We start from the raw sequence: 26,655 nt of genomic DNA, 5'->3' as shown, positions 1-26,655 counted from the left end.
GGCTACAAGCTGTAAGCAGAGAGCCCAACGCAGGGCTCAAACCCACGAGCTGTGAGATCATAACCTGAGCTGAAGTTGTATACCTAACCAACTCAGCCACCCCGGCACTCTTCCCTTTTATTTTTTTTTATAAAGCCACCATTTAGTGGATTTAGAGCCCACCATAGTCCATTATGGCCTCATCTTAGCTAAGTACATCTATTTCCAGATAGAGACCTATTTCCAAATAAGGTCACGTTCTGAGATTCTGTGAGGACACTGTTCAACCCTATACACAGTTTTATTTGGTTGGTGGTTTTAGCTGGTTTTGTTGTAAAACAGGAGAGCCTTTGATATGCTTAAGGAATGGGAAGTAGCTAATATAATAAAGGAGACAGAGATGATTTTCCAGGCACATCTTTGATTTGTGTTGAACAAAACCCACTTAAACTCTGTCAAGTAAAAAGAAAGTCATCAAAAGACAACAACAAAGTTGTATAGCATCCACCCACTGAGAAGGATGTGCATCTTGCCAAGAGAGTGGGGGTCTTAGGGGAGATCCTAGAACTTGGTATCAGAACTGAGATACTTCCTCTCTTTTAAGCTGTGTCATCTTCTCCCTTCAGCCCCTTCATTTTCTGCCTTCTCACTGCAGAAGGAGGAAGGGATTGGTGTGTGTATGCTGATAGTAATGGGAAAGTGGAGAGGGTACAGGCCTCAGTCAAGTAGGATCTGAGATTATTTACTCAATGGATTGGGTACAGAATAGTTTTACCTCACAGGTATTTATTATGTTTTCAACATGCAGCATGTTTTATTGTCTTCTTTGCATATCAAGAAGATCCTTCCATGCTTTTCCACGGAAGATAATGTCAGTGTAGAGTCATTAAAACCCTAATCTTGTCTGAAGTAGTTCTCCATGAAGACTCTTGTGTATACCCTATACACAGAAAAAAATGGAATCTTCTGTGCTGTTACTATGTATGTTTATTTTAATTTTCTCCCCTTCCCCCAGAAACAGGAGTTCCATGAGAGCTCAAGTAAGATGTGGCCTCTTAACTCTTGGAGTTTTATACTGCCTAGGATAAGGTTGTTACCTGGGGGTGTACACAGCCTTATACCCTGGATATGTGAGTGTCATAATATGGGAAGCATGGCTGTAATCTATGTCACTATTATTTACATGCACAAGGACAGTGACTAGTTTTCTGAGTCCTAAGGGCTTTGCGTAGAAGGTACACAATGAGTGTTTAAATTCATTTCTCTTTTTGGCACCTTTCCTCATTTACGCTTAGATGACAGGTTTTTTGTATTTGAAATAATTTTTTAACCTTTGGAATGATTGAAAAATGGGAAACTGAAATTAGGGAAGAAGGGAAATTGAGATAAAATGAATAATTGAGAAAGAGGAGAGGAAAAGGAGAAGGTTGCTTTGCTTTTGTCATGGATCTAAATACACTTCATCCTACCACTGATCTTTGCACATGCTGTGTCTTCTGGATACATATCCTTCCTTTCCCTTTTTTCTGAGTGGATTCTGAAAAACTGTATTTAATCAATTCCTTCATCAGAATAGACTCTTCTGACCACCCTGATTAGGTCATATTTTCAAAGCTCCATATGTTTCTCCTTTTTATTACATTCTAGTTTTAGATTTATTTGTACATATTTGATTGATGTGTGCATTTTTCCCTAGAGCAGAACCTCTGAGAAGAGAGGGACCATGTTTGGTTTTGCTAACAGCGTAGTGGATGACCCATTGCAGGTGCTCAGTAACTATTTGTTAAATAAATATGTAGAAGTGTGACATACTTCACTGGTGTAATTAGAGGAGAGAATTCCTGTAATCTCATGAGATCATCTAAGGTGGAGAAGGAATAAAGCTGTGTTTTTCTGTGCTACAAGTTAAGGAAGATAATGGAATTGTTAGTACCTATGCATACCCCAGTGAGGAAGAATAACACACGGTCTGTGTTTCCACCTTGATTATTTACATTATACTTTTTTTAAATTATTTTTTAAAAAATTTAATGTTTATTCATTTTTGAGAGAGAGAGACACAAGGTGTGAGTAGGGAGGGACAGAGAGAGAGGGAGACACAGAATCCGAAGCAGGCTCCAGACTCCAAGCTGTCCGCACAGAGCCCGACGCGGGGCTTGAACTCAAGGACCGTGAAATCATGACCTGAGCCGAAGTCGGATGCTCAACCGACTGAGCCACCCAGGCACCCCACATTATACTTTTTCCCCAGGACCATGACTACTGAATCAGGTGGCAAATGGTACTAAGTTCATTAGCTACTTAAACACAAGAACTCATATTTTTTTTGTAGAGGTCAGGTTTATTGCTGTGCTTTTGATAAATGTTTTTTAATATAAAAGGATGTTTTGGGCCAAAGCTGACCCAGCTGTCTGGTGAAGTATGGTCTGTGTTCCAAGGGAATATTTATGGAAAACATGATTAGTTTTGGACGTATTTTGCTCCTCACATGAAAAAAGAAAGTAATTAACCTTTATTGTTGATACCATTTCATTTTAGAATGCCAGTGTATATGAAATTGGATATGTGTATATATAATTAAGCTAGCAGCTAAGGTTTCCATTTTCAAAATTAAGATTTTAGTAGTAGCAGAAAGAAATTAGTTTTGACTCTTACTTTCACTTTACTTAGCAGTGAGACCTATGTTTATTATTTTTATAAAGGAAAGCACTGCTGGTCTTAATTTCTCAGAAAATTTCCTCCAGACAACCGAGGACAAAGAAAAAATTCAATACATTTTGGTGCCTGATTATGTTCAGTTATAGTCTTTATTATGCACTGCCCTCCTTGAGGTGTGTCTGTGCCATAATGGAACTTAAAAATCATACATAATTCATACTTCTTCAACGTTCAAATGAACGTTGCCTCTTCATAGTAGTTACATTAGGAATCTAGGCACATTCTGAAGATGGTGGTTTTCAAAGTTTTCTTTTTTAATTTGCTTTTCAATTCCTAAGGCAAGTTCTTTTGAATATTCTCAGTTGTAGTAGATCTTTGTCTTTGAGGAGGATGATTTGATTCTTGGAAGTAGACAGGAATAAAACAGTTAGGAAGCATTCTCTGTGTTTTGAATTAAGGTACATGATCAAGCCTTCTTGATTACTTTCTTTTTTTAACTTTTTCATAGAAAATATAAATCAGAGATTTGAAATGAGCCAGTTAGTCCTTGAGCTCTTTACATTACATATACTCTTAAATTTCAGACTTTCTTTATGATGACTCTGATTAATGTTTGTACTCGTGAAATTTGGCAGGCTACAGTTATTTTTAAGTCAGCAATGTCCTCAGTTGTCATTTTGATGAACCAGCTTGGCCTTGATATTTTTAACCCTAGAAAATTTTGTGTTTTCTTTCTATGTAATGCTCAAAAATCCTGTTTCATCACTGGCTATTTTTAAGCTCTCTGTGAAAGATGACAATAAATGTCATGTCCTTTATTCACTGAAAATCAATGGGCTAATTTTTTTTAAAAAGTTTCTCTATGTGTAAGTTTCCTTTCAGAAGGAGTCTATATACTTCTAATTCCTCAGCCATGATTTCTTTCTGGAACAGAACCAGGTATCTGACTTTGCTCTGTAAACATTTTACCTCCTCTTGAGGGTGTATGTGTGACTGTCTTATGCATCATTATTATTATTTTTTTAATGTTTATTTATTTTTGAGACAGAGAGAGACAGAGCATGAATGAAGGAGGGTCAGAGAGAGAGGGAGACACAGAATCTGAAGCAGGCTCCAGTCTCTGAGCTGTCAGCACAGAGCCCGACGCGGGGCTCGAACTCACCGACTGCGAGATCATGACCTGAGCCGAAGTCGGCCGCTTAACCGACTGAGCCACCCAGGCGCCCCACGCATCATTATTATTGTCTGCCCAGTTAAAACCTTGCTCTTGACTTTGCTTCACTCTTTTCATGTTACTGTTATTAATTTACTTGTCAATAGTAACTCTACTGAAAACTTTATATTAGCTCTTACTCATTTTTATGCCAATATAAAACATACTAAGGTCCTGTCCTACTTTTTCTGTATTTTCGTTGCTATTCCATACATGACTCTTCTTTATTCATTCATTAGGCACCCCCTAATCCCTTCTCCATAGGAATTCAACATACCTAGGTATTTAATATTCAGTGTATTTAATGTATATTCTTCCAGTATACTAAATGCCTGGCTTAATTTCGTTTTTTGGTGTTATCCTAGAAATCTTGTTCTCTAACTTTTCCCCTTAATATTAGCTTGTTATATGCACCTTTAATTATTTTAACTGTATTTTATACTAACATTTATATAACACATTTAATGTATTCATTTTTCTCCTAGTGAATCTAGATACCTCTCAACTCTGAGCTTTTGTAGATAGTTCTACAATGAGCATCCTCTTACATATCTCCATATGAACCTCTCTGAGGGTAACTCTGGGGTATGTCCCCAGGCATGAGATTTCAGGGTTCTAGGATATTACTTAATATTGTACTATTTGACCAGGTCTTTTCAGATTATTCTCAAAAGTGGCCTCATCCATTTTCATTCTAAGTATTTGTGTATAAAGGTTCCCATTCCTAACTCCCCCTACCCCAACACTGTATATATTACAACTTTATACCCTGTGGCAATCTGGTGGGTGGCTATTGTTATCTAGTATTTTGGATTTGCCTTACTCTGATTATTAAACATATTAGCAGTTGAGAATTACTTTTCCATCTATATCCATCCATATGCTTTACCCATTTCTTTCTTGGTTTTCCTGGCTTTTTCTGGCTGATGTGAGGGTATATCTTACGTGTTACATGTATCAATTCCTTTCAGTCTAATCCAAGTGAAGAAAATATCTAATCCATGTCTGTCACCTACCTGTTACTGCTTTGTGGATGTAGTCAAAAATTTTTTTATTCATAATTTCTGCATTTTAGATCTTTAAGATGTTCTGTTTTACACTGAAATCACAGATGTATTCATGTTCCTATTAGTTTATAGCTTGGTCTTACACATGTAGGGTTTACGTTATTTTGGATTTTTTTATGATGTAAAATAGAACTCTTTGGGCTTCCTGGAGTTTCATATCTGTTTCTTTTCCCAGGTCAGGGAAGTTTTCAACCATTATGTATTTGAATAATTTTTTTTCTCCTCTCTTCCCCTCTCTTTTTGGATCCCTAGGATGCATATATTGATATACTTGATGGTGTTCTATAGTCCCTATCTTCACTCTTTTTTATTCTTTTTTCACTCCTCGTTGCATAAAATTCACTGTCCTGTCTTTGAGTTCTCTCATCCTTTCTTTCAGTTGATCTAGTTTCATTGTTGGATCCCTCTGAATTTTTCAGTTTACTTCTTGTGTTCTTCACCTCTCTTGTTTCTGTTTGATACTTATTTATGTTTTCTGTCTCTTTGTTGAAATTCTTGCTTGGTTCATACATTGCTTTCCTGACCTCGTTGAATCTCTTTATTACCATTATTTTGAAATCTCTATTGGGAAATCACATATCTCCATTTTATTAATATCAGTTTCTGGCAATGTTTCTTGTTCTTTTGTTTGGAATATATTTCTGTTCCTTCATTTTCCTTGATACTCTGTTTTGGTTGTTGAACATTAGATAAAACAGTCACTTATTCTAGTCTTGGCAGAATGGTCTCATATAAGAGATATAGCTCACTGATCATCCCAGCATGAGGGTCTTGCTTCCTTTCAAATCTTTTTGATTATCCAAACCATCATCATTGTTCTTAGTGTCTCCCAGTAGTTGAAGCTGTGCCAAGACTTGTCATTGTCCCAAAGAGAGGATGGCAGTAAGCACCTAGATGCAGGCTGACTCTAGGCCCTGAAGCAGCAGCTGATAATGTTGTCAGACTCCTTCCAGGGAAAGACTGGGAGTGGGCATTTTTGCCCACTCTCTCTATGCTGCACCCTGGGAGGACAGCCAAGGCAAATGCTCATGCATTCATTAACAACTGATTCTTGTTTGCTGTAGTCATGTGGGACTTGTGAATGCAAGCGCAGTTGCCCTTCAGAGCGAGGCCATTTGGAGGTCTGTCACCTGGGTGGCATCCTTAAAAGTTGGGGCACTAGATGTGTGGTCCACACTCTTTGCTTCTCAAGGAGAAGCTGGGAGCTAAGGGTTCCTCCTTAATTGTATGGTTTCTGTGTCAGGGGAGGAGTTTATGGTGAGAGTGTTTTCCAGCCTTTCCTATTTTGATGTTGGTATTTTCTCATTCACCTGTTGTGTAGGAGACATTCAGCTTGTTTTTGGATTTCTCTCAAAGGAAATTGCTCTATTTGTAGCTATACATTTGGTATGTCCATGAGAGGAGGGCAGTTCAGACCAGTTCTTGGTCTGGACTCCTGTACTATGACATTCTTGCTCTAGAATATTGGTTCAGCTATCCATACATCTTTTTAGGTAAAAATTTGTCCAAATATTATGCCCTTATTTTATTACATTGTATAAGTTGTATTAAGAGTTTTTATATATTCTTGATCAGCGATAAGGCCATTTCTCAAGGTCATATTTGCAGAAAACAACCTTAAGAGATAGGTCAACACTTTTCCACTAGATAGCAAGCAAGCTTGATCCCACATCTTTAAAATTATGTTTACCTCCTATAAGGTAACCCCATGCATGTGCAGTCATTCATATGGGTACTTGTTTTGTGCCCAACATATGTAAAGGTTGAGGGAGAGCCATTGCCAACTATATGATATTCATGCTCTGGCTTCAGTAAAGTCCTGTATCTCTGACCCAGGAGTCTGTGTCTTCTGCTGTGGCATCCACGAAAACAAAAATAGGCTACCTTTTAGCATACAAGTAGGGTAAAATCTTAGACCCTTCACAGATCCTAACAAGACATGATTCACTTACTTGGAATTAGTATGATCCTTTTGAGGCATGCTTTTAAGCTTTGTCAGGGCAGTTCCAGAACTAGTTTCAATCTTGTTCCACTACTGAGGCAGTACCTAGCTAAGGACTTTACTCAGTGCCTTTGTGTGTCCATTCATTCTGGTGGGTACAGGAACTATTCTTGGCTCCATGTAAGCTTTGGGAGCTCACCTGCTCATTTGGTGGTTCTTTCTCTAGCCTCAGTATTTTCTTCACACACATGCACCAAGCTTTACTCGGCAAAGACTCTGGAAGGATGGATGCAGACCTCTGGACACCCTCCCTCTGTGCCATCCTCCTTTTCAATCCTTTGAGTTCCCTTTCCGTGGGCTACAACCTGAAAACTAGCTGTGGCTATTTATGCAGCTTTGCCCATTTTCTCCTCTTCTCTCAGAGTTCTCTGACCTGTGCTGCTTATTGTCCAAAGTCTGAGAAACCCTGTTTCTTACATTTCACCTGATTTTCTGCTTGTTTAAGGTATCAAGGTAAATTCCATACCTGTGACTCCACCATTGTTGTAGGCAGACAGCCTGTTTCTTAATTCCTCATGTAGATTGCTTAGCTTGTCTGTTTTCATTCTTTCATTTAATGTGAAAAACCTATTCAGAGCTCTGCATTTCACCCTACTGCCTCAGATGCATCTCACACAGCCTTTGACATGTAGAACTTTCTGTAGTTCAGCTTTTAGTGTTCTTCAATTTGTCTTGTTACTTCCACTTCATTTAACTATGAATTCATTTAACTATTTAGTTTCCTGACCTTTTTATTATTATTACTGATGTGAAGTTTTACTGATTTTTATGTAGAGATTATGGTGCATAGGTTGATTTTTTGGAATTTGTTGAGATGTCCTTTGTAGTCTAATACATAAAGCATCCATACATTCTTGAAAAAGTGAGCATTCACTATATGTTTATAAAGCTTATATAATATATATTTAGATTGTGGTTGTTAATGGTGTAATTCACATTTACTATGTATTTGTTTATATTTCCAGTCAGTCCATTTCTAAGAGAGTTGTATTAAAATTTCTAAGGAAAGATTGTACCTGTTTCTCATCATAGTATGTCAGTGGCTATATACTAGGTGGATATATATTTATGAACATTATATCTTATGGATATTATTATATATCATTTATATTTATATATTGCTTTTTATGAACAAATTATGTATCTTTTTAAATTGCTTGCTCTAATATTTAATATTTAATTTTTCATTTGGTTAACATTTACCTCATATATATTTTTCCCCATCTCCTCCACCTATCTTTTTTTGTTTTTTGTGGACTATTTAATGCTAGATATTTTGTAAATCTGATCTGAGTCTATCAGTCACTGAATTTGACAAACATATTCTTACTGTATTTGTAGTTTGTAGGCTTTATTTCTACCATTCTTTTAAACTGAACTATAGTTGACACACAATGTTATGTTAGTTTCTGGTGCACAACATGGTGATTCAACAACTCTATACATTATGCTGTGCTCACCACAAGTATAGCAACCATCTGTCATCATACAACACTATTATAGTACCATTGACTGTATTCCGTGTGCTGGGTTCCTTTCATCCTTGTGACTTATTCATCACCACTTATTTCTGCCATCTTGTTTCATGTTGTTATTCATCATGCTCCTGTTTTTTCTCCTCTCCTGCTTTATGTTATTTACAACTCCGGCTTTATTCTTTTTCTTTGAAAAGTATAAGTTACGTCTTTTTTTCCTTTTGACTGATCTCTAATTTGTTAAGATTGATTCTATTCATTTTTCCCTTCTAATATGTAAACCTTAGTATCTTGGTCTTCCCCTCTCTAATAATCTTTTCAGTCTTTGAACTCACCTCTCTACTATGACCTCCCTTCTTTTCATGTTGGCATCATCTGGAATTTTTGTTCTATATTTTTTATTCTTATTCATGTAACAATAAATTTGCCAAGTTATTACTTGCCATTGATTCCCTTGTTTGGTCTGGAATTCATTTCTCTTCTTGTTGGAATACATGCTGCAAGATATTTTTCAAAGGATCTGTCATTTTGAGACTGGTACCTCTTCTTAGGCTTGTGCATCTGTGGACACACCCAGAAACACTTCCATTTTTCTTCACTCTTTCATTCAGCAGCCTCAGTGTTTACCTATTATGTACCAGGTATTACCCTAGGTCTGAGGAAGGAAAACCAACAAAAATCTCTGCCCTCTGGAGTTTACAGAGGGTGCAGAAGAAAGCAGCAGAGAACACTTAGGCCTGAATCCAATCTTTAGTAAATCTGAGTTCCAGCAGAATTCCAGAGCTGCCGTGATGTTACCTTGTTATTTCTGGACGGTTCTCAGCAGGAGGGGCAGCTTTTTTATCACATCATGATGACTGGGCAAGTGATGTTTTAATCAGGGAATTCTGGGAGAGAAAAAAGCCCAGCCAGTGAGCCCTTCCCAGTCCATCTCCATTCTGTGGGCTATTGATTCTGCCTCTTTATATTTGATGTTTGCCATCCACTTTAGGATAACTTCTTCCTGCTCCCCTGGGGTTTCTTGTCTGTTGATATTTTTGTTGTTATAGTTGTTGTTTGTATTTGCTAATAAGTAAGGTTCTGAAAACCACCAAGATTCAGTATTATCTGTAGTATCTCTGGGATTTGGTAGCAAAAGGAGTCCAGCACCCTGTGGTAGTTCTTCATCTTGTCCAAAATTGGTAGTCCTAGTACAACGAATTATTATTTATTATTATTAATTACCATTATTATGGGAGGAAGATGCAAATGACAGTCAAGGCTAAGAGAGTTTTCACAGATGCTGATCAAACATATCCTTAATTTGAAAGAGAAAAATGAAATTTAATTATGTATTTTGACTGAGCCTAGAAGTTATCAGAACCTTGGGGAAGTTTTATCTGCTTAACTCCTTAGGGAAGTTAACCATGTGGGGAGAAGCTGAGGTTCTCTGAGTGGCCCTCTCTCCATGGTTCCAGGAGGCTGGACCAGCTCCTCCTTCCAGCCCATCACAGGAGTCGGGAATGAGTGAGCACCCTGTGGTCAGAGTGTCAGTAGCAGCCTTAAATTTTCGAAGAAGCAGAGGCAGCTGCGTGTGACTAAACTGTGTTGTCCAGCAACCTGGCAGTGTGTCTTTCTTACCCTAAATCATTTACTACTCCTACCTGTGAAGTCCTAATTTTTGGAACACCCTCACTGCCCTTGACTTTTTTTTTTTTTTAATTTTTAGGCAAAGGATTTAATTTTGGATTTCATCTTAGTTTATGGCTCAGTAATTTCCTTGATATTCAGAAACCTGTTTCTGGGAAGGATGCCAACACTGCAGAAGGCAGTGGAAATGGACCTTTGTCTAAAAGTAACCAGAAAAAAAGAAAAAAAAAGCAATGTAAATTTTGGGTACTGATTTTACGTTGAAAAACAATATGAGTTGGAGGCCGGAGCGAATGCCAAGAAAGTGTGAAGGCTGTAGAAAATCCCCCTTTTATAATTCCACTTGTACTTTTTTCTTTTGCTCCCTCATTTGTATTAAATGTGATTATAACAGAGGACAACAGGATGAGGTAATTGTATCCTAAAACAACAACAAAACAGGTTGCGTACCTAAAACAATAGTTATATTTAGTGACTTAACAGTCATTGACGTTAGAATAATGTCAATAAGTGAAAGGAAGCATTAGGACAATGGTGATGTTCTAATGTAAATTAAAAAAAAAAAAAAACGGGCATTAATAAAAGACAGTTTTATTGTTATTTTAAGCTAAATTTAGTCACGATGAGAATGCCCCTGCCAAGGTGAGGTTTTGAACATAAGCACTCTGCCGTGCACTCTAGCCGTCTAGTAGGAGCACATAATAGAAAACTGTTTATCTTAAGCTAATGAAATGCCAGTTGTGATTAAAATTAAAAATTTGGGGCATGTTCTTCTTCCTTTAGCTAAACTAATTAAACCACACACACACATAACTCTCTCCCTCCCCCTCCCTCCTTCCCTCCTTCCCCCCTTCCCCCCTTCCCCCACCCCCTCAGGCTCACACACACTAACATATAAACCCACTAGGTTGTAGTAGAGACTGTTTTTCCTGTCAGAGAGTCTTCGTGAATCATAATTTGTTGAACTGAGAATCTGAGTCCTGCAGCTGTCAGACGTGTTCTGTGGGTTCCCAGGGTTGTTGATTTCCTCTGCCATAGCAGATGGAGTGCAAGAGAACAGAAGAGAATATCCATTTAACTAACAGGAGGCAGGCATATTAGTATTCTAAATGTATTCGTGTATTAAAGGCAGACACTGGCTATGTCTGAAAAAAGTACCATAGAGTTATCAAAATATCATCTATAACACATTGGTAGTTTGACAGTGGTTATATCCTTTTAAAAAATCACTTGAGGTTTATCCTGGTATTAACTATACCATATAGGTGGGTAGAGCATAAATACATAGTGTACCTACTAAAAGACATTTGCTTCAAAGAAATGGTTGAATTATAAAAATGCAGATATATTTATTACAGTGCAGCAATTATTAAAAGATATTAAAAAATTATAATATCACTTTCTAGGATTGCTAATATGTTTGAAATTTAATTATTCAAGAAGGAAATTTATTTGCATATTACACAGTAGACAGTACTGCACAAAAAGGCAGGTAACCAGGTCCTAGTCCCTTTTCTAAGGTCTCTAAAGCACATCTCCTAAAAAGGAAGAAATAGTACCATAACTACTGCAGACAGAGGAAGGTCAGAATTCCTTCCTTCCCTTTCCCCCCATTTTTTTTTTGTGGTAAAGGCCAGAGTTCAATTTAACTTGCCTTTTATTTCAAACATCAATGACTTGTTTGTTACTGTAACCTGGGGTCATAAAAAGGGAGGAAGGAAAAAACTATACATTTATGGATTCCCTGTGTATCTAGGGAGCCACTTTCTATGTTATTTACCCTCATTCTCCCCCTCTCCCCCCAAAAAATGAAAGAGAAATAAGAGAACTGATATTCATTGAGTACCCACGTGGGTACATTACCTATATTTTTTGCATTTACTTCCCAATGAAATTCCATAAGTATATTTTATTACCACCATTTCAACAATTTAGACTCAGATTAAATAAATTACCCAACACAACACAGTTAAAGATGGAGCCTGAATTTAAAATTAGGCCTCCTTTAAATTTTTTTTTAATGTTTATTTATTTATTTTTGAGAGAGAGAGAGAGAGAGAGAGTGCTTGCGAGCAGGTTAGGGGCAGAGAGAGCGGGAGACAGAGGATCCAAAGCGGGCTCTGCGCTGACAGCAGTGAGTTCGATGGAGGGCTTGAACTCACAAACCAGGAGGAGATCATGCCCTGAGCTGAAGTCACTTAACTGACTGAGCCACCCAGGTGACCCTTCAATCCTCCTTGACCACCTTGACTTCACAGCTGAAGCGCTTCAAACTCACCTTCTAAATATTCATTGTTTCTTATCTTCAAATCTTTATTTCTACACAAAGACTTGAATTTATTCATAGAGTCTACGTTTTGATTTTTTGTTTTGGGAGGGTTTTGGCTACTTTGGATGTGTTTATATCAATGTCTCTAAGTATGTCATGAGTATTCAGCAATATCATGGCAATAAATTAAAGCTTAAGACTTCCTTCTGAAATATTCATGGTAGGCAAAACAAAAAGTATGGAATCCAAAAATTTGAATGGTGACTTTTTTTTTTTTTGCCACATTATTGACAGATACAAGCTGTTCACATTTTGTTATTGGGTAAATTTGTTAGTCCTGTTGTAAATGCCATCCTTCTCATCTTGCAAAGCTAATTTCAGAAAAGAAAAGCATTTTTAAAATAGAATTTGGTAATTAGAAGAGACTTATCAAGGAATCGCATGGTTGGAATTTTTATATGTTTGGACCTCACAGCAGTATATGATAGAAAGGTTTCAGTAATTTTTATTTGAAAATGGATGAATACAAACTATTAATTTCTTATGTTACACTGTATCCTAGTAGTTTCTAAACATGGAAAATATATGTATACCAGAGATTACCTGTGAGCCTTACTTGTTCCTACCCCTATGGGTAACCTCTTTTTGAATATAATAAAATTAACATTTTTTTGTTTAGTTTTTTGAAAGTTGGTTGGAAATACAGATTCCCAGGGAAGGCAAGAGCACCTGGGCTGGAGTAGATGCAGATTCAGTGGAGAAAGAATCACATGTAAAAGAGAAATTATTCTCAGGACAAGTGTCCAGTCCACATACTTTTCAGACCTTAAGAGCTTTCTGTTTCACAGGCAAGAGGGCTTTCTACAGAAGGGTGATTAGTGAGATGGGTCTGATTCTATTTCCAAGATAATATGTGGGGGATATATAACCATAGTACTCAACACTGGTCACTTAAGACACTTTCCTGTTAAAATATTACTCCCAATTGTGGACAGGTTCTATCCTATTAGTGGTATCTATCAGGTACATTATGGATTTATTAGAGTGTTGTGAGAGCCCTGGACCTCCAGCTTCCTTTTTTCTTTTTTTTGTTAAAATTTTTTTTAATGTTTATTATTGAGAGAGAGACAGAGACAGAGCGCAGGCAGTTAAGAGCAGAGAGAGAGAGGGAGACACAGAATCTGAAGCAGGTTCCAGGCTCTGAGCTGTCAACACAGAGCTCCACATGGAGGTTGAACTCACGAGCCTTGAGATTATGGCCTGAGCTGAGTTTGGATGCTGAACTAAGCCCCCAGCTTCCTTTTTTCTATGGGGAAATTCACACCGAGTGCCACCATTAAATTTTTGGAATCTTAAAATGTAGCTTGTAAAGTCAGTGAACAAAAATTTCATTCCTCAATTGAGACATTAAATAAGGAAATCAGCATATACAATTTAAGTTTGCTCACTAGGTCTATAAATAATACATGTGTGTTCTCTTCTATTGTTTTGTATATTGATGGATTTTTATGACTATATAAATATTTGAAAGACTAAATACATACCCTTACTTAATAAAAACCAATAAAATAGAATGGCTTTCCTATTTAGAATGTTTATGTATTACTTTAATTACAAAAAAAAAATAAAAGAAATTGTAGAGGAATACTAAAATGCAATAAAAACAACTAGTTGAGCATTAATATGATAGCATATCAATATAGTAAACCTCTATTCATTTACCTTGATTTAGGTGTTAATTTGCTCAGTTTCTTCCTGTAGTCAGTTCATTTTATACAGTGAAAGAAATCTAAATGAGACAAAAATCAAGGCATTTTACCCCCTAACAGATGTTGCAAAACAAATTTTATCTACTTTGTCTTCCCTCATAATTGTTTCACCGACTTTTGTACTTCAGGGGAAGTGGGGAAAACATCATTGCAGTTATCTCCATATCATGAACCTCTGTGAAAAAAATCACAGAACACATAGGAACTCCCTACATTTTAGTAGCTGTCACTTGTATAAGAATTTTAGTAATTGATTTAATATTTTCTTGGCCTGAATAATGCAACTGAAATTCCATGCCACCACCCCATCCTCATTCTCTTGGTTGCTTGGCAACATAGAACAAAGCAGAGACCCAACAGAACAAAAAAGCAGGTTTAACTGTCACAGAAATGAAACGTTTTCTTTCAGATCAGAGGAAATGCCAGAAGTTATCTGTTGATATATATATATCTAATATGTGTGAGTATGCGTGTATGTACCTAGAAATTTAATTCTCATAAGCAGTAGGAGTAGAGGCAGTTGCTGCTGATGAAATTTAGTCAACAAGCTTACTTAGTTATTCAAATAGAGATTCAGTAGTAATTAAGGTAGTAATTTGCCCGTAGCCTGGATTTCTTTCCTTAAGATAGGAAATGAGGATTGGAGTTAACTGACTTCAGGGATGGAGGACTGGGGGGTATAAAAGCTAATACAAAGGCGTGCCTTGCAAAGTTAGTCACAGTTGAAACCAAACAGTTGTTCTTGTATGCAAGGATTAGAGCCTATCTAATATAGGTGAATGTAATCACAAACAAGTTTGTCTATGGTTATAAAGTTTAAGTGTTCTCAGAGTTTAGGATGCCTTTCAGATGATAAGAATCGTTTTAATCAGATGTTTGATTTCACTTGAGAAGTAAAATTGTGAGTATACTTCTTATGCCAGATGTAATTTAACTTAACAGAAATGATTATTCATCACAGCCGAAGAGATCTGGATTAAAAATTCCAAAGGATATCTCATCTATGAGAGGCAGTGCAATGAGTTACCAATGGAGGTATGAACAGTTTTTTTCTAGGCATTTTCTTAAAAGCCTAGCGCCATATCAACTTCTGTTTGAATTTGTAGCAGGGCCTTTTTTCTTTAGGTTAAAAGGATGTGATATACATGATCGCTTCCTGAAATTTCTCTTGGTGTGTGATTCTGCAGTGTGCTTTAAAATATTGATATTTATAGTCATCAGATTTTTTTTAACATTTATTCATTTTTGAGAGTGAGAGAGACAGAGCATGAGCAGGGGAGGGGCAGAGAGAGAGAGAGGGAGACACAGAATCGGAAGCAGGCTCCAGGCTCCGAGCCATCAGCCCAGAGCCCGGCACAGGGCTCGAACTCACGGACCGCGAGATCGTGACCTGAGCTGAAGTCGGACGCCCAACCGACTGAGCCACCCAGATGTCCTAATATAGTTATCAGATGTTTTAAAGGGTAGCTTCCTATATTAAAATCAGCAACATTTGTAAGACTTTAATGGGGGAAGCTTTACTCGTAGACATCTACTGTACTTTTATTCAAAAGGCTTATTAAAGAGAGTACAGTTGACTCTTGGGCAACACAAGACTTAGGGGCACCAACCCTGGGTGCATTTGAAAAGTTTGCGTATAACTTCTCATCCCCCCAAAATCTTAACTACTGATAGCCTACTGCTGACTGGAAGCTTTACCAGTATCATAAGCAATCAACTAATACATACTTTGCATGTTATATGTGTTATATACTCTACTTTTACAATAAACTTAGAGAAAAGAAAATCATAATGAAGAGAAAATACATTTGTTGTACTGTATTTATGGAAAAAATCCATGTAGAAGTGGACACATGAAGTTGAAACCTGTGTCGTTTAAGGGTCACTGTATTCTTAGACTGTATTCGTAAATTTGAGAGGTGGGGAATATGCCACAAAATGAAGCACCTCCTCCAGACACTTAGTTTAAATCATGACGATATAGTCAGCCTGGAGCTTAGTTTTATTTTCAACTAGTCATCTGCAGCCAGGCTTCCCACAGAGGGAGGTTTCCATATACACAGTGCACCATGCAACTTGGATGAACAGCATTAGAGGCTACTTATGAGAATATTATATCTGGGATCTACAGAGAGCAGCCAGAGCAGCAAGACAAAAGTGCTGATTGCAGGGTATTTTCTATGTAGGTTTTCTGCCCACCTGATGCTCACCACTTTTCTTCAGTACAGACTATAGTGGAAAAAAAATATGTTTCTAACTTGATTGTTTTTCTGATAAATCCAGCAAGTTTTTCTGATTTTTCTGTTATTATTCATAAGGACACAGTTACATTCTACAGACATATTTGTGTTTTTCAAGTTAATTTAGTGACTTACAGCTGAGGCAGTAAACTGGGGTGGCCACTGTAATGTTAATGAGACTTGGTGAATTTGCCCACTCGTGTCAGAAAGTGGTGTGCCTTTTGTGTGTGCATAAGCAGGTGTACATATGTTCAGAGAAGCAAATACCCAACAATAAAGCAGTGCAGATGGTCCATTAGTAGAGGAGCATGGCAGGCTTACATCTTAGGATGTAAGTATTCAACAGATACATCATGGAGAAGTAAGACGCAGTAAGAACTCTGGACACAAAAATAAATAGAACATTGCCTTGTCCTCCAGTGGCTTGTAGTCTAATTTACTTGGCTACAGCAGAGCAGGGCACATAAAGACAGACTGGAGCTTGAGGTCCATCCTTCTGTCAGAAGAGGAAGGATGGCAGAACATTGAATTCATCTGCATTATCTGTGATATCCAGTCTGTAAGCAAGAACACTGTCCACAAATTGTGGTAGTTGGCAGTTAGGAGAGGGACTGCCCTAACTTGAAGTCCTGAAGTATCCTAAAAGAAAGGTAGTGTGCAGAGAAGAGTTAGCATGCCAGGCCTGAGATTGATATCCTTACAAAGGCTGGTTTGTAAGGTTGGCCTTTGGCTGGTGTTTGGGAACAGGAATGATAAACAGTTGCGTAGTGATTTAAAACGTCCTCTAAATGGCAGGAGTGGCTTGCAGCGTACTGTGTCTAAACTGTTTTTACAAACAGTATGGTTTATACTGAACATTTATTTTCCCTGCAGGGGACTGAATTTTTATTTGTGCTAGGCAGAGAATGCCTATGTGACTAGCCCCCAGTAAAAACACCAGGCACTGATGCTTTAATGAACTTTGCAGGTAGACAACATTTCACAGATGTTGTCACAACTCTGTGCTGAAGAAATTAAGTGCATCCTGTGTAACTTCACTGGTAGACTCTTGGAAGCATATGCATGGTTTCCTACAGACTTCATACTGAGAGAGCCTTTTCCTGGACTGATTTTGTTTTCAGTCCTTCTGCTGTAATATATAACAATCATAAATACAACAACTTCTGCATCCTATGAGACCCTCTAGTGAATCACTGAGACTGAGGGCTGGTCGTGAGCACTCCCAACAAAGGCAGAATCTAAATTTCAAACCACTATGTAGCAGCACAGAATTTGATGGATAGCAGTAGCTTTTCTGTTGTTCTTAAGTCCACATATGAGACTCCAAGAGCTTTTGGTCCAGTTTGAAATGTCTCTTCTTCACTCCTCCTGACAGTTATAAGAGGCATTCAATCTACTCTGCTTTTCCCACCTCCCCACCTATTGGTTTTGAGTGATGGAAAAGTCAAGCTAAATGTGAGTTTATTGATCCCCATAACTCAAAAATCTTGGGATAGAGCTTGCTTCAGTTTGAGGCTCAGCTCCAATGATGCATCCATTTCTGGGTTCTGCTGCTGCTTTGCGGATTACCTTCTCCAGCCAGCTCTTTCGTTATTGACACAAGGTGGCTGTTGCAACTCCAGTGTCAGATTCTTTCTTGGAACAAGAAAAAGCCAAAGGTGAAAGTTAAAGCTCATGAATTCAGTTTTTGTTATGTGCCCACATGAACCACATGTGGTGGTTCATGCACCCCCCAACCACCACCCAAGGAGTCGGCATGAGCCTCCCCTACCCCTAAAAAAAATCAGGACAAAGAATATTTTCCAGAAGCGGAGTGAGTAGATACTGAGAGGCCACAATCACAATCAGTGTTTACTAGCTTTACCATCCCCACCACTTAAAGATCATTGATCTCTCAGATACAGAAAAAGCATTTGACAAAATTCAACATTTATTCATGGTAAAAACTTGCAACAAAAGGGTATAGAAGGAATGTATTCAATATAATAAAGGCCATGTATAACAAGCCTCCAGCTGATGTAATCAATGGTGAAAAGTTGAAAGCTTTTCCTCTAAGATCAGGAAAAAAAAAATGCCTGCTCTCAACACTTTGATTCAACATAATTAATACTAGAAGTCCTAACCAGAGCAGTCAGTCAGCCAAGAAAAAGAAATAAAAGGCAGTCAAATCAGGAGTAAGACGTAAAACTGTTTGCAGATAGCATATTGTTATATATAAAAAAATCCTAAAGATTCCACCAAAAAAAAAACTATTGGAACTAATAAGTTCAATAAAATTGCAGAAGACAAAATTAACAGAAAAAAAATCAGTTTTCTTTCTATACAATGACAATGAATTACCTGAAAAAGAAAGAAAATAATCTCATTTATAATGACATCAGAAAGAAGAAAATATTTAGGTATGAATTTAACCAAGTAAGTGTGAAAGATCTGTATACTAAAAAGTCTAAGACAATGAGGAAAGAAATTGAAGAAAACACAATTAAAAGGAAAGATATCTGATGTTCATGGGTTAGAAAAGTTAATGTTGTTAAAGTGGTGGTACTACTCAAATCCATCCTTAGATTCAGTGCATTCCCTATCAAGATTCTAATGGTATTTTTTACAGAAAAAGGGGGAAAAAACACCAAAATTCATACAGAGCAACAACAATAAAAAAAAAAAAAAGACCCTGAATAGCCAAAACAGTCTTGAGAAAGCAAACAAAGCTGGAGGTATCACACCTCCTGATTTCAAAGTATATTAATAAAATAGTATGTTACTGGCATTAAAAACAGACACATAAAAAAAAAAAAAAAAAAAAAAAAAAAACAGACACATAGACAAATAAAACAGAATCAAGAGCCCAGGAAAAAAACCCATACATATACAGTCAATGAATGTTTGACAAGGGAGCCTGGAATACTTAATGGAGAAAAGATAGTCTCTTCAATGAGTGCTGCTAGAAAATTGGATATTCACATGCAAAATAATGAAAGTGGACCCATACCTTACAACACTCACCAAAATCACCTCAGGGCAGATTGAAGACTTAAGTGTTAGACCTGAAACCATAAAACTCCTAGAAGAAAACATTGGTATCTTTGACATTGGTATTGACAATGATTTTATGGATATGACACCAGAAGCATAACAATAAAAGCAAAAAGAAACAAGTGGGACTACATCAAACTGAAAAGTTCCAATCAGCTGAAAAGAAACAATCAGCAAAATGAAAAGGCAGCCTTTCAAACCATATATCTGATAAAGTGTTAATATCTAAAATATATAAAGAACTACAACTTCAAAGCAAAAATAAAAATAATAATAATGTGGTATAAAAATTGGCAAAGGACCTGAGTAGACACATTTCCCAAGAAGATATACAAATGGCCAACAGGAGCATGAAGGGGTGCTCAACATCATTCATTATCAGGGAAATGCAAATCAAAACCACAATGAGATGATCACTTCACACTTGGTAGAATGGTTACTATCAAAAAGACAAGATAAGTGCTGGTGAGGATGTATAGAGTAAAGGAAATCCTTATATGTGCTTGGTGGGAATGTAAATTAGTACAACCACTATGGAAACAGTATGGCGTTTCCTCAAAAAATTAAAAATAGAACTACCTTATCTCGCATTTCCTCTTCTGGACATATTTCCAAAGGAAATGTAATCATTATCTGGAAGAGATATGTGCACTTTAATGTTCATTGCAACATTGTTTACAATAGCCAAGACATGGAAACAGCCTGTCATTTACATCAACATGAATGACCTTTAAGGGTATTATGCTAAGTGAAATAACACAGAGAAAGACAAATACTTTATGATCTCAGTTATGTGTGGAATCTAAAAGAAACCAAATTCATAGAAGCAGGGTGGATTGGTGGTTGCCAAGGGTGAGGGAAATGGGTGAAGGTGGTCAAAGGGTACAAACTTCCAGTTATATACAGCATATAATAACATGGTAACCATAGTTAACACTTAGGTAAATACTGTATTGTGTATTTGAAATTTGCTGAGAGTAGGTCTTAAAAGTTCTCAACACACACATACACACGCACACACACATACACACACAGAGTTGTAACTATGTGAGGTGATAGATGTGTTAACAGTATTTTACAATATGTAGGTATATCAAACTAAAAATCACTGGCACACCTGGTGAATTTTATAGCTTTGTTTTCAGTATTTGTTGCTTTCAGAGAAATTCTGCCCCAAATAGCTCATCTATCTTTTACAGTATTTTGATTAAAGGACTGATCACATAGTTTAGTGCCCACTTCTGGAATCTTCTTGTATTTCAGTTAAGTTCTATACCTTAATTAATGAGATAAATATCAGTTTCCAAATACTGTTCAAACTTTCTGTAAGTAATTGAGCCCATGCCTATCAGATCAATTTAGATTTTTCACCTTAGTTTTCTATCTGGCTTTGTTAATTGGACTCGAAATTATTACTGTATTCCTGTGGCCTTTTAATTCTGTCTCTTCCCCTTATTGACTTGTCTCATAAGCACAGTAATTTAACTTTCCATCGCCTTGAAAGGAAATGAGCTTTTTATGAACAAATGTTTCTTGGAATGTGGTCGACCTTTTATATGAAATACAATAGGGAATAAGATGCAGAGTAAGGCACTGAATTCTTAAGAGAATTCATTTCCCATTTACTTATTTCTTTTGAGTTTGGACATGAAGCTGCTGTGGCATTTACCTCACTCACAGTAGATAACTAAAACTATATAAGTGATATGAATATTTAACTGTCATTTATATCCCATTATATTTAAATCCCATTGTCTCTTTTTCTTCCTATTAGCCAATAAGGTAAATGAAGATGACTCAAATAGGGTACACCAGTTCCAAGGCAATGCAGGAAAATGCTAACCTCAGTAAAATGTTGAGCCTACTTTAGACATACCTTCTTCTAGATTTCACTTGGGTAAAGAAAAGGAATATTCCTTCTCATTTGTGATTTTAAGTACACCTGGCAGAACCTAAAAACAACATGGATCTTCCATGGTGCCTCCTGGGGATGAACCACTTTTTATTACAAGCAGTATGAACAGAACATTGAAATAATACTGCACATTGGCAGGGAGAGAGGAGACACATTTCAGGTTTAAAAATAACTCTCCCATGTGCATACACACATTTTTTCACTCTTCAGTTCTTTTCTTTCTCCCTTTTTTTTTCCATCTTTCATGTTCTATACAAAAATATAGAACCTGTTAAGTATCCTATAAAGTAACCCCATTTGCACATTTAATTTGTTTATGCTGAAAGAGAGAACAATCCAGAGAGATATAAATAGTGTGGGTGACTGTGGTTCCATTCCATGCACATATGCCCTAGACTGAGCAGTAAAGTGGGAAATTGCAGTCTGCTGTTTTTTCGTGAGGTCTCAATTCCCGGTGTATCTCACAGTGTGAATATAATGCTGACTTGAGTGTGATTCCTTAATTTAAAGATACATATTTTATGTGTAAAATAGCCCTGTAGACAAACCAGCCAGTTTCCCTAGTATTTAACTGGAGAATCGTAATCTGTTCAGTGATGGAAAAAAAGCCTAGCTACCATGGAGCTCTTGAGTGGCAGAATGTAGTATGTCTGCCTCCAAAAGGACGCATAAGTACTGTTTACTGTAATTTGAGGGTAAGCCGAAGGATTTTTTAGGGTAATTGTGAGATCTTTGTAATCCAATCATCAGCCCTGTATCATCGTCCTCACCATCATCTCTTTTCCCTAATGATTTGGGTATCGGGGTAGTAAGGTTTCTCTTATATTTTCAAAAGAGTTTTGTCTTTTCACGGGTTCTTTTCTGTGTAGCAATTCGATAATAGTCTTCCACAGTCTGAAAAAAGAGACATTTGACCCATCAAATCCAATTCTAGAAATTTATCCTAAAGGAATATTCCTACAAATGGAACAAATAGATGTACAAACATGTTCACTGCAGGGTTTTTTATAAGAATAAAAATAGGAACAAAAACCTAAATTCCCAATGGTGATGGACTATTTAATAATGCCACCATGGTATAGTGTTATACTGAGCAGCCATTAATAATAATGACTGAAGTCTATCAAGGGTTTATTGTATTAATGTAGATAATTCTTAACAGCCATAGGATTTTGTAGATCTGTCTTAAAAATGTCTAATATAATGTATTTGTATGTATTTAGTTCATGTATGCATGCTTACATTTTTAAATTTATGAATATATTTAGTATATCAGAAAAAAATCTGGAAGAATATAACAAAAATGTAAGTAATGATAGCTGAAGGAGGAGAAAGTGATTTAAAAAAAAATCTTGTATTTTCTAATTTTTCTAAATTGGAGATACTACTTCATTTGGACCATTAATTACAGATTCTCTAACTTTGTGCTGTCAGTAGAGTAACCGCTGACCATGTGACTATTCAAATAAAAAGTTATTGAAATTAAATAAAATTTAAAATTCAGTTTCTCACTAGGACTTGCTACCTTTCCAGCTCTCATAATGGACACAGCAGAGACAAAAGATTTCTGTCATCACACACGGTTCTGTTGGACAGTGCTGCCTGACTCTTGAACTAAAAGTTGTAGTCCAGCAACAATTCCTTGTAGAAACTTTAAAACATTTCCACCCTACTACATACAGCGATGTAATTGCTGCATCTCTTACTACATAACGTGCAGCAGGCAGTTGAGAATTGTTACAACAGCTGTCTGTTAGAAGAGATTGTGAAATCGGAAGCTGCATTAGGGTTTACATTCCAGATAGGCTGTGGCGGCTGGTAGCAGCATAACCATGGACTTCTGTAGTTTTTGATCTCTTCTAACATCTGCTAGTCATACAAATATCAATTGTCACCATCTTCTTTTTTAATGGATGGAAAGATTGAATCTCAGAAAGGCTGTTCAAAAGGCACAATACGTCTCTTACTCCAGAGGTCTCTTAATTCACAGGAATACTGATGAAGAAATAACTATTAGTATCAGTGGCTTGCCCTAAGGACGGTAAACACTGAATGAAGGGTTAGAGCTTGTCTGTCTCTTCTTGAGTATGTATGTGAGGTTTTTTTGTTTTTTTTTTTGTTTTTTCCGTTTTGTTTGTTTTTCTACTGCACCTCCATCTTGGTGGTAAATATTAGAAAAGTGAGGACATACCATTACATTTCCGTACCTCTTCCACACATTTTAACTCTCACAAGTTGATATTCCAGTAAATGAGAAAAGGACAAGTTTTTCCCATGCATGTAACTTGATTACTATAACTATAAATACTGTAAATATTTTTAGCTCACTATTGGCAAAATCATTTGTTTCTCAGTAAAAGCATATATAAGCTTTGTGAAAAATTGCAATAAATATGATGGCAAGATGTTTTACTAGGATATACTATAAAATACTGGAAGTCTTTTTTTTTAATTTTTTTTAATTTCAGTTAGTTAACTTGATGTCTTAATTTCTGAGAAAAATTGGGGTATATTTAAACCCCACTGAACATTGTTTCCTCCTTCTAGAAACTACAGCTTTCTTTGAAAGGTAACTTCTGCAGTTTGGTCACATCCTGAGGTACATCCAGGGGTGGTTGACTTCTTGCCTGTTACTTAGCATTCTGCTCCTGGTGGTTGTGCCTCCTCCTTCCTGCAGGACTTAGGTCAGGGTCTGAGATACTTCTTAAGTGCTGACCTGGTGGGGTCTGCTCACCAGCTTCCCTTGTGGCAGTAGTTAGGGCAGTTCTTGTTAGTACCCTGTGGCTTCATCTCCATTTCTTTTCTTTTGTCTCCTTTCCTCTCTCCCTTTTTTCTTCCTTTCCTTCTCCTATTCTTGTGGCATTATTCCCTACTCTCTACATCTGCTTTACTCCTGCTTTTTCTTTCCACCCAAGGCCAGCATTCTCCGATGAGTCGAGCTAGCCTGTTAGATTCACCTTGAACTTAATGATTATTGAGGTCTGCTTTAGTTTTTTGCCCTCACTTAAAAAGGTGTACATATGAAGGGTACCTGGGTGGTTCAGTCAGTTGAGCATCAGGCTCTTGATTTTGGCCCAGGTCATGAACTCACGGTTCATGGGTTCGAGCCCTGCCTTGGGCTCTGAGCCTATTTAGGATCCTGTTTCTCTCTCTTTCTCTGCCCCTCCCCACCCCCTGCTTGTGCATGCTTGCACTGTCTCAAGTAAATATTAAAAAGTAAATAAATAAAATGTGTACATTTGAGATAGCCTAAAAAATCCGTTTAATTTTATTATCCTCATTAATCACTTCAGTGTGAGAATGTTTAATCAGTCTCAAATATGGTCTGGGTTTAGCCACTCCAATATCCAGGCTAAATCATCTCAGCAGGACTAATTATTTTTGTAGACTTGAAGGTTAATTTTATCCTTTCTTGAAATTCTTTTCTTACATCAAACACATCTTTTCCTTAAAGGTTTAGTAGCTTACTTATCTGAATATTGATTATGGATCAGAGAAAAAACTCAACCAAAAATATTACTGCTGTCATCTACTTTTATTCATCACATTTGTGAATGTTCTGTTAATCAGATTCAACATGTGGATAACCAGTATTTGGTGAATTAAAATAGAAGAAAGTATGACCATATTTTTTTCACCGGTAACAACTGCGGATACTTCAAGACTTTCAGTCCTTCATTTTCAGTTTAGTTATTAAGAGTTGCTAGTGTTGGGGTGCCTGGGTGGCTCAGTCGGTTGAGCACCGACTTCGGCTCAGGTCACGATTTCGCGGTCCGTGAGTTCGAGCCCCGCATCGGGCCCCTGTGCTGACAGCTCAGAGCCCGGAGCCTGTTTCAGATTCTGTGTCTCCCTCTCTCTGACCCTCCCCCATTCATGCTCTGTCTCTCTCTGTCTCAAAAATAAATAAACGTTAAAAAAAAAATTAAAAAAAAAAAGAGTTGCTAGTGTTTGCAGAGACCTAATATATAGCTAGAATGCTGATAGGGCTGTGTTTACTACTTGCTTGCAAAAACATTTATTGAAATGTACTAAATATTTACTATAATGTACTAATGGTCTACCAAACTTACTAAAATGTTTAAAAATATATTGCCATTTGAAATATTTTACATCTGAAATATTGTACATTTCACAATTTTTTCAACATTTATGTTACTCCCTAGTTAGTTGTAAAAACTAATTTATTGTTTAAGAAAAAGAATAGGTTTACTTTTCAGTTCCATATTGTGAGTTTAAAAATTGAAATTTCAAATTATGAACAGAATCTGAAGATACTTTGGGGGCTTTAATAAATTGCAGAAAATATATTTCTTTACAACTTATTTAATAAATGACTTGAAAATGAAGTATTTAAAACCAAGTCTAGGATTCTTTCCGGACAAACACTCTTCACTCCCCAAAAAGCACATATTAGTTTATTACACAAAAGTTCAGTTTTTCATGTTGAAATCTGACTTCATTTAAGTTAAACTTACATTTTCTTTTTCTTAGAAAGAGTGGGGAAAATTTCAAAAAAATGTATTATATTCTATAAAATAGACATAGATAAAATAAATTATTGGAAAAAAAACTATCCACTTAAAATTACACTAAACATTTTTCTCGAAAATTGGACAACCTAATTTAAATGACAATATGGTTTTGCATTCTTATTCTTGATAACTGTCATTGGTTCCTCTCATTTACTATTTGTGGACTGTCTTTCTCAGTAGAAGACATGCAAAGACTGCATTATTGTGGTTTTCATCTCAGTAATATGGACATGTCTTAATTGAATTTACAGTAACTTGAATCAGATTGTAGTATCAAAATTAAAATCTGATTAAATTTTTAAATTTTATATTTTGATTTTGAGGTTTGGTAAACTATCTGTGTAAATGCCAGAATTTGCATTCCTTTTTCTTTGCTAATATGACATTGTTGCTCTATGACTTTGGATGATTTTACCCCTCTGCTTTTCATCATATGTCTGTATCCTCATTTGAAGAGAAATTTTTATCTCCTCCTTCGGAGAGAGCTTTTCTGTCACCAGTTTGGGACAAATATATTACTTGTGTGTTTTTAAAGAAAATTAGGTCAGTATTAATTTCCCAGGATAATATTTACATTTATAAATTTCTGTTTTCTGTGGTGGAGGTGAAAGGCAGATTCATGAGAAATAAGTTTATTGTTTAATGTCAGTAAACAAGTAAATTTGTCAGTAAAAACAAGAAAGTAATGAAAATAAAAATTAAGACAGCAATAGAAAAAAAAAGTTGTCTTTCTCTTTACAGAAGTTTAAGTCTCAACAGTACTATAGATCAAGTCAGTGATAAAGTCATATGTAGTCCAGGGCTCATCCAGTGAAATCTGCTACAGTGTGGTACAATCATGGGTCCTGTAGCCAAGCCAAATTGTTTTGTAGGT

General features: G+C 36.6%; 1 protein-coding gene and 1 long non-coding RNA gene across 2 annotated transcripts in view; one reads left to right on the top strand and one right to left on the bottom strand.

Annotated features, from left to right (window-relative positions):
* SLC2A13 (solute carrier family 2 member 13) overlaps positions 1-26,655 on the top strand; it is a 373,541-nt gene that overhangs the window by 190,613 nt on the left and 156,273 nt on the right. The gene's annotated exons all lie outside the window — the stretch shown is intronic.
* On the bottom strand, positions 8,941-14,321 carry LOC122224435. Its single transcript, XR_006204787.1, has 3 exons — positions 14,015-14,321; positions 10,928-11,052; positions 8,941-9,581 (listed from the first exon to the last, which is right to left on the bottom strand). It is a non-coding gene; the product is annotated as an uncharacterized LOC122224435 (long non-coding RNA).

This window comes from Panthera leo, chromosome B4 (genome assembly GCF_018350215.1).
Source record: "Panthera leo isolate Ple1 chromosome B4, P.leo_Ple1_pat1.1, whole genome shotgun sequence".
NCBI classification, from domain to species: domain Eukaryota; kingdom Metazoa; phylum Chordata; class Mammalia; order Carnivora; family Felidae; genus Panthera; species Panthera leo.
The sequence above is the reverse complement of the archived record's forward strand: the minus strand, read 5'-3'. Positions and strand labels throughout refer to the sequence as shown.